We start from the raw sequence: 9,840 nt of genomic DNA on the forward strand, positions 1-9,840 counted from the left end.
AACAATGGTTAGTATGATATATGTGGTTTTCAACACCTCAGTTGCAAGGCACTTGAGTGTGCTTACAATCCTCCTTGCCAATCTTCTTTTATTATCCCACACTGAGATTCATAGATGGCATATTCAGTCACATCAGATGCTTCCAAAATGAATTGGTTTTAGTCTCTCCCACTTCCCATTTTGGTTCTCTTGGGAGTGTTTGTATATAGAGATCAAATATAGAGATACATGCCAAAATCTTAAAACTCACTTTAGTTCATTTTCTCCAAGTCTTGGCTGAGGTCTGTTGGTAGGATCATTGGAAGGACCCATTCATACTATCCTGCTTTGAGGATACATCAAACTTCTGTTTTCAAGGCTTTTAGGTTGGCACTTCCTCGTCAAATTTTTCAGAGCACTGATTAAAATGAATATCCACAGTCCAGACAACACCACTTACTGAGAAGCATTGTGTACATGAGAAGCCAGCCCTGATTTCTGTCTTGCATACCTGGCAGGGGACCTCTGAGGATCTAGGGACTCCCTGGAATCTTTGAATCTTTGGCTGTCTGGTGTCCTCTGCTTGTCATCTTCAAGTGGCATCCTTGTTTTGAACATCTGACCCTCAATCTTATTTGTGGTTTTATCGTTTTTCTTTCTTTGTTATTTTTTTTTTTCCATTAAATGTTTTATTTCTGGGCTCTATGCCCTGCCTCTAGGGTTGAAAGATAATCTTTTTGCCGTCAGTAAGTCTAGTGTAGCCACACAGAGTACAAACAGACTGGTGTCCCATTTATCAACTTTTCTCCAGCACTGGTCGAAGCAACTTCCTCTCAGTCTAAGAAGAAAAGATTTGACAGAGAAGCTGTCTGAAACCTGGGGGGGAATTTTTATATTTGCTCCTGAGTAAAATACTTCTGTCTGTTTTTCTCCATTAGTGGAGAAATAGGATCCTCAATGTCTTCCTTCACACAGTCCTTTTATTTTGTATCTTGTGCTCCCCTATTTCATTCCTGATTGTCTGCTTCATATGTCTCAGCTACAGCAGATGTTTGGCTCAAGCAGACACAAGAAATTTGCTTTTCAACAGAACACTTCTTCATCAGATTTTATCACCTGTTTGGCATCCATTTTGGTCAGCATCTGGAAGAAGCTGACAAGCATCAAATTCCAACATAAACCTCTGCCTTTAGTTTCCCATATTATTTCCTGGCCAGCCTGACATAGCAAAGGGACAGGGATCTTCCACACAGGGTCTTGTCTGCTTTCCTGGAATTAAAAACTTTTAGCAATGCATACTGCCAGTATTTTTGCAGGAAGTGTTTTTTGACTTGAGGAAAAAAGACAAACACTTCTGTCTCAGAGGAAGTAAGAAGGTGAATAGTTTGGGAAAATGCCATACTGAAAGGTCCAAAGCCTGAAAAGGAATGTAGGGCATATCTTTATAACTCTTCCACTGGAATTGGTCATCACAGAAGATGTGTTATCCACTAGCAAGGAGTAAGATACTGTTTAGTGTGTTCACTAATATGATATCAGATGTAGTTTTCCTTCCAGCCAAGGCTAAGCCAATGCACCTTTAATGAAGCCTATGACATTCATCACTCTTCCATACCTGGAATTTGCACCAGGGATTTTGACAGGAATTGTTTCTGTATTGCTACTGAAGTGGAATGTATCAGTGCAGCTCACTGTCAGAGACATGATGAACATCTCTACAGAAGCAGTCAAAGCAGAATCAAGCTAAATTATCTTAATTTACAGTAGCATTGCTGCTTGTCTTATGGAAGGGAATGTAATTATTTCATTTGTCTGTTGCTGTCTGTTTGTCACTTTAATTGCTGCCAAATCAATCAGCTTTTACATGACATAGATTGCTTTCTCATGTTGGATTAACTAAAGGTGATAGATACATCTGTACAAACTTGGAAGCAGAAGATTAAGTTCTGTTCTTTGCTTTTCATTCACTTGTTACATACTTTTGGGAAAACGGTGTCACCCACGTGCTTAGCTGCTTCATCTAGAAGATCAATATCAAGCCCTTTTTCATGATGCTGTGAGGTTTCTATGAGTCTCAGTAGCAGAATACAGTCATTATCAACCTTGACTAAAATGTTCCACTTTAGTATTCCTTATTATTGCTACAGTTCTTCCATCAGTAGCAAACATTCTTGTTGTTTTTCATCTGTCTAAAAATATTCATGTTTTGAACCTCATTACATTCAGTATGGAGTAAATTTAGAATAAGGCACGTTCCATTTCTCAAAAACATTGAAAAAACTGTGTTCTAAAATTTAAAAAAGGACAACTGTTTGGGTTGGGGTTTTTATGTTTTTGTTTGCCATAACTAGGGATAGATTTGAAGGTTAACAAAAAGATCTGCTGAGAAACTGCTTTTCTATTGGCATGAGTAAGAATCCGTCCTACTGGACTAAGTAAGGTCTTGTTCACAGAACAACTGTCCAAATAGTGTAAATATATGAATGCAAGGCAGGCGAGGCCTGTTTGGTGTTAAATAATAATTACATAATCTGAATTGTAAAGAACAAGGGATCCCCAGGTGAGGACAGGACTGCAAGACTTGTCTTGAGCTGTGAATTCTGGATTGATTCATAAAAGTTAGAGCCTATGAACAGAGTTGTGTATAGCTAATTAATTCATATAGTCAATGGAAAAAGGCTATGAAACAAGCTGATGTCATCATGTCACTTTTGATCATGGATGTTTCCTAGCAGTCCCTGTTGATTCACTTCATATTAACAAGTTCTCTAAAGCAGGACACAGACGTTTTTCCAAATCAGCTGATTTAGGTATTGGGGAATGCTTCCATGTTGCATATATACAGCTTTGTAAACATCTACATGACATGAAGCCTCTTTACTTCAGAGCCAGTGCCATAACTCTGTTAGCTGTGAGTGCACATATATGAATGTGATGAAATCATGCAGTTTGAGTGATTCTGCATGCTTCTTTTTACTATTGACTTTAAATTAGCATTTGTACCGAAGTAAAGAAAGATAGGAATAAAAGAGGATGGAATTTTAATTTTATTTCTGTTTGCTTCACTGCTTGCTATTTTATGATTTAATTGCATTTTAAATTTCACATTCAAAATGTTCAGGCTGAGACGCAAGCACTGATTTGCCTACTACTAAGGAAATTTGAATTTTTATCTCATTATAGGTCTAAAATTCAGAATTCTTATCACACTAGACATTTTTACATCAGAAGCTCCCTCTCTAAATTATAATCTCCTTTCTGCTTCAGAAGAATGCCCATAGGAAATCTGTAATGTTTTTGTATTACTCCAATTTGTTTTCAGAAGGCCTCAGAACTTTTTTTTTTTTTTTTTTTTAAAATGGACAGGAAAAAATTGTGGTTATATAAACAATTAAAACCAGAATCCTATATAAGACCAAACATAAATGGTAATCCTCCTAACCTCTAAGGCTTTCCACATTATCTCTTGGGTGCAGAAATTTTGAAAGCCTAACTATAATACAAAAGTAGCCTTTATCTCTGGAAATTCTCCAAGGTTTTTGGGCAGAATGTAAATGAGATCATACCAGCAGTATGGAAATATATGCCTTTAAGTGTTAAAGAACTTTGTGGGCTTTCTTTCAAAATAATGCAGTGTCATCTCATTGCTTGTATTTAAGTCTTGCACCAATTACTATAATAACTTTAAAAGTAGTCATCTTCCACGTGAGAATGTAAAAGGAAGAGAAATAACAAGTGTACTGGTTCACCGCTGCAAGCCTATGCCAAAAGCAAACCTGGCCCAGTAGTTAGAAGGGAGCTGAGCATTCATTGCTTTTGTGGAAATAGTGGATGTTTTACCACTGCCAGTCTGTTCCTTTTGGAAAGTAAACTGTTCAGCTTATACGTCAAGGGCTGAAATTTAATTAGAATAATGGTTACAAAGCCAGTCCCTCACCATGAAGTCACTTTTTAATGAGTCATCATCTAGTCCCAGAGACGTCATCCTACTATTCACAACAGGTAACTAATGCAAAGAGGAAAGGGGACCAGTGAGTGGAACAGTAACTGTAAGAGTTTGTGTATGTATTGAGGTATTTTTAACTTATTTTGGAAGCTACTAAAGTATACAAAATAAGATTGCTAACCAAACTATATTGATAGTGAGCTGCTAGAAGCACAACTGACTGTCTGATTTGTCAAATGTTTCGTGGTTCATTATTCCCCAGTTGCTGTGACTCAGGATGATTTTGGTTCCCGAGAACAGCTGATCTGCTACATTTCTGCCATTCAAGCTGATAGAGAGCTGCAACAAAGTGAGTTTGTAACTGGCTGTTAGTGACGCTATAAGCAAAAAAGGACAAATCTTTATAGATGCTAGCCACTTGGCCTTTCCAACACATCTGTGTAGCTATTGCTAGTGTACAGCTTTGTTTGCTTCTTGGTTTATGAATTCTGTTAATATTATATTGCATTTTTTGAGCATCAGCCTCCCTGTAGGGTGTTATTTCATGCACTCATTAATTAACTCACAAATATTTTGCATAGCATTATCAACTCCATTAAAGAAGGGGAAAATAAGATTATAGACTGATTAATTCACATGCTTAGTATTAGAAAGGAGACATTTACAAGGCAAGAAGTGAAGTCCAACACGGATAGTACCCAGTCTGGACATCACATGATACAGAAATCTGCAGCAGTTTTTTCACATGCAGCACTTTAGTGCATACATAATGCGTTCAGAGGGAAGAAGAAAATGATGTGTCTGACAAAGCACTGAGTGTCCAACAAGGAGTTCAGAGTATAGCTTATTTGGAAGGCGCAGGTGCCTTTCAGCCTAGTAAATATTATTTTAAACAGGGATTCTTCAAAGGGATTTTCAATAACTGGTAAAATGCTTAGAAATGATGTTTTGAAGGATATAAAATAAACAGAGACAAGTATTCACTGTAAGATTGAGATGCACAGTAGACTCAGGTCATTTTTGTTCATCGATATTGTCATCAATAGTAGTTATGGAGCTTGCGTATCTCGTACAGAACTTAAGGAAGAGCATATCTTAGGACAGACTCCTGAGAAATTTTTTTACCTTGATGCTGGCCAAAGCTACATCAGTGGAATGTTTTTTCTAGCAGAAGCAGAGGGGGAAGGTGAGGCTCATCTCCTGAGTTTTATGGCACAAAAGCATGGCCAGACCATTCTTCAAGAGCCAAGTCAGAATGGTTACACCAAGTAAGAGTAGTCCATTTGCTAAAATCTAATTACCACTGCTCCTGGAACCAAACCAGAAAGACCCTCTTCCATCCTGTATGAAGACAGGATTCCCCCTTCAAAGCAGTGCTAACAGAAGCATCTTAAACATCTCATTTATCCTCTGTTGTCCTGCTGTTGATAGAGAAAGGGATAAAATCAACACTGATTATGAAATAAACCAGAAGAAAGGGAAAATTGAAATGCCTTCAGATTATTACACCTTCCATTGGACTCCTTTTCCTCCTTTTATCTATTGTGTTTTGACCTACTAACAGATGTTTTAAGAATACATTTGAAAAGGTATGATGATACTTTATGGAGTGAACCTTTCAACTTAAGTTACGTCAGAAAGAGTCATCAGGAAACTAATCAAAAATGGACAGAGGTGAAAGGCTAGAAAAGCAATGAACTTTTTAAACTGACAGGTAGAATTGACAGAGAACTAAATGAGACCAGATGAAGTGGTCACAGGGCAGAGAAATTTCCTGAAATATGACAAATGATTACACATCCACTTGCCATATTTGCAGTAATACAGCTTTTTAATAGTAATTTATAACAAAAGAATGCCTCTGCTCTGTAATCTTCCTCTGGCATTGAAATCATTCACCCTGAACATCCCGTCTGCGCATGCAATGATACCTTTTCACTGCATACAACTTCACACCTAAAACATGGGAAAGGTTTACCCCAATCAGCTGCCTGTCTATTAATGTTCTCTTAACTTCTTAAATCTTAAAAAAAAAAAGTATTACATACTTTTTTCTATCTAAGTTATTAAATTATATTGATTACGTGTTTATTGCATGGATTATTCACATTACATTAATGTTTAAATCAGCTCTTTGAAATGTTTTGGTTTTCTGAAACTGTTTCAATGAACTCTTGGTTTCCAGTTTCTTATTGGGCTTGACAACCACATGTCCTGTGCATGCAGTTAACAACTAGAAATGGTGTCCTGCAATTCCCAGTATTCAGTAAGACTAAATGATTCATATAGTCCAGAGACTTGATCTTGTAATTTTACTGTATGATATATTCCTGTTGACTACAGTATGGCTATGTGCAGAATAGACTGGCAGCCTCTGAAGCTAACAAGACTTTTTGAAAAGAACGTTTTGTTAGTAGGAACAATTTTTGTAACCAAATTGTTCCCTAAGATGAAACTTGCGGAAAAATATCTGTTTTGACAAAAGTCCCAGTATCAGTTTTTCAGTTTTGAAATAATCAGAGCTTTCTATATTTGTATTTAGATTCTTTTTTTGGTTTGAAATTATTTTAACTTTTAATATTTTATTTATAAAGTTTGAAAATATGAATATCAACTTTGAAATATTTCTCATCAATTGTATCCAAACAAAATGTTTCAGCTTAACCAAACTGATGGTTTTGGAGTTACTTTTCCTTGAAAACTTAAAATGTTTATATTCTGTCTGGATTTGGAAGAGGAGACTTCAAATGTAAAATGCTTATATGACAGGAAAACATTTCCCCACGTATCTCTAGTGGTTAGTGGTCTCTCAAGAGGACAATAAAGTACCACTAATAAAATCACTACTATTGTGAATATAGAAGTAACGACAAAACAGAATGTGTGGTGTGACTCCTGTTAAGAGTTAGAAAAGCTGATTTACAATTTAAACTAAGAATTCAGCAGGATTTTTAATTACAAGGACAGTTTGACTATTGTGCTCTATTTTAAAGGATGGATGAACAATCTGTGGGTTATGGACATTTTCCTTGGCAGCTGTTCTTTATTTATCATTGTCAGATTTACTTGTGTGCTAAATAAAAATATAATGGTTTATCATATAATTCAGATGAAAGCAATGAATTATGATGTAACAGCAATGCCTTTAGGGAAAGGGAGACAAAAAGACAGAGGACTATTTCATATAATACAGTAATAGCTTTCTCACTGCATCTTTCACTTAAGGAAACTAAAACTACAGCTCCCTGAAGTTAGGATTTCTGTAATTTCTGTCTGATGGGGAAGGTTCCACAGAACTGCATTTATAGATCAGGTGTTACAGAATTTTGTTCTTCAAGAAATTGTACTTCAGTCTTTTCTATTGTTCTAGAATTCTATTATTTCCTTTTCCTATCATTGTTCCATCAGTTAATACTTTGAAAAGAATCTGTCCCTGACTCTGTGGATGTTTGAGTGGCGGAAAGGAATCTACGTAAGCAGAATTGCATCGAAAACTTTCATGTCTGTGCTTACCTTCCAGACTGAACACAAGTCTGCTTACTTAAAATGCACTGGTCATTCAACTGTTCTCATTTTCTAGGGTTAGTTTAGAAGATTTTCTTGTTGAGCAGGTGTCTTGCAATGCTATGAGATAAAACAGCATGCCTTATCGCTAGGCCTGTAGATTGACAGCTTGGATCAGGTTTTCTAGGCTAAGGATGGAAAGTTACTTGGGGCTGACTTCAGCTCCTGCGTAGAGACAGCTGGAAGAGGTCAGCCATTATCACTAGACAGGCTCCCGCTGTTGCCTATGCCTAGCTGCTGCAGAGCTGGCACAAAAGATGTAGCTGAGTTTTGTTGTTTCTCGTCCTGTATTGTGGGCATCACCATGTTTGTGAGCTGGCTAGACAGAGGAGTTAGCTGTGTAGCATTAGATGACAGTCACCTCTGTGGTGATGTTCAGGTACAGCTCAGTTATTTTCTGCTGCTCTGTGTATGTCTCTGCTATGGAGCTTTAATGTGGTTCAGAATTAGTACTCAAATCTCTCAAATCCATCAAAGGGTTTGTAAACTCCTTTGTGTTTTGTCAGTGATGTTTTTACTCTAGTATCTGTTAATCGTGTCAGAGAATACCTGATTTCTCTGCTTACTCGACTCTGTGAATGAGTCAGAGGTAAGCTTGTTAAATTTCATTTGGCTCTATGAGTAGCTGCAGTATAAATTTCCATGTGTATAGAACATGTTTGCTTGATCCAATAATTGAAGGTACCATAAAATTTGTTTTCCTTAATCAAAGCGATGTCCAGTCTTCTGAAAGGACTGACTATAGTCAGCTATTTATTGAACCAGATGCTGATGTGTTTGAAACAATAAACTGAGTACCATCCAGTAGAGAGAAATTGTGTCTGGTTTGCTGCTGAGTTTTCCGACCAGAATCACAATAGGAACTCAAGTGAAATGTCCCTAACATATAACTGAAATACCAGATGTGGCTGGCTGTAAGGATAACTAGGATATTTGGTTTTGTTCTCCTTATAATGCCAAAAAAAGAGGGTTAAACCCCTCTCTATTGCTCCATTCAATGTAGCATATTCCATTTCAAAACAGAGCATTGGATATACGTAGGTCTGATTTTACATTCTCTATGAGACAAAATTTTTAAAGATTAGAAGTGTCCTGTCTAATTTTAAACTTAGACTTTAAAATTATTTGTTTTCCCTCTGGCATGCCTCAAGGTGCACATGACTTGAAACAATCATGTGTCTAGGTGCTTAGTTTAGCATTTAAATCAACACGACAAGAGTTCACAGCTTCAGAGTTGCAAATGGTAAAAGATCAAGACTTAGCTGATCAAAGTAATCACTCTCCATGCATAAATGTGCTCATCTGTTAATGCACACTAATATTTTCTCTGCAAAGTAGACAAGCAGCAAAGAAAATAGTCTCATGTTATATATTCAGAGCTGGTTTACGTTTTTTGGGGACTTGCTGTAGGGAAGATGTGTTGGAACTCATGAGCAAGAAAAGTAATTTCTGATCTCTGCATGCCCTCTATATAGTCTCAAGAGACAAATTCAACCCAGTGCAGTTTGCTTTGCAATTTTTCTGAGCAGGAAGTCATGAAGTACTTATAGCATGACTAGGTATGAGTTAATCCACAATCAAGAATATTTACTTTTACCCTGTAACTTTGATTAAAGACCAATGCAGTTGTTCTACAAATTGATTCCAATGCAACAGAGGATGGAATATATACCACATGCTTAATTTAATCATGAATATGTTTCTGTTAACTTCAGAGAGAGTAGTTACGTTCTTAAAATCATGTGCCTGTTCAAATTTGTTGTTGTTCAAAGCTTGCATATGTAATACTTACCTTAGTTCTCTTTAAATTGCCAGACTGGTAAGAACACTAACAGTCATCAATATTAAGTTATTCATAGCACTCGGGCATCTGTTCAGACTTCAGACTGCTGAACTTCTTAGCTCATACTAAAATAATAACACTAACAATTACAGCCTCATTGTTCTTTGATAGAAACCCTTTGAAAATCTTGTCAGCAAGAACTCTTTTTATCTCAACAAAACCACAACGTACAGGTCTGCTGCTCTTAACCTTGGAATTCTTTAAGAATCTAGTCTTGTCCAATTGCAGTATTATTGACAAGTGAAAGCTTTTTTGTGCTTCGTAATGCCTTTAAAAGAAGCACAAACAGTATTTGTCCATATAGTTTGAACCCCTCCCAACTTATCTCTCTTCAGACTTCTAGAATTTGTCTAATAGACAATGCAAGATCTTATCTACGTAAACGCAGAGTTCTGCTTGGAGACGGACACCCAAAATTGAAAGAGAGAGGGCTTAAAAAGTCTTTCAAAGCATGATCTTGGCTCACCCATGCTTCAGTTATGAAATAGAAACATATTTTCTAAGGACA

This window comes from Opisthocomus hoazin, chromosome 6, assembly GCF_030867145.1.
Source record: "Opisthocomus hoazin isolate bOpiHoa1 chromosome 6, bOpiHoa1.hap1, whole genome shotgun sequence".
Taxonomy (NCBI): Eukaryota; Metazoa; Chordata; class Aves; order Opisthocomiformes; family Opisthocomidae; genus Opisthocomus; species Opisthocomus hoazin.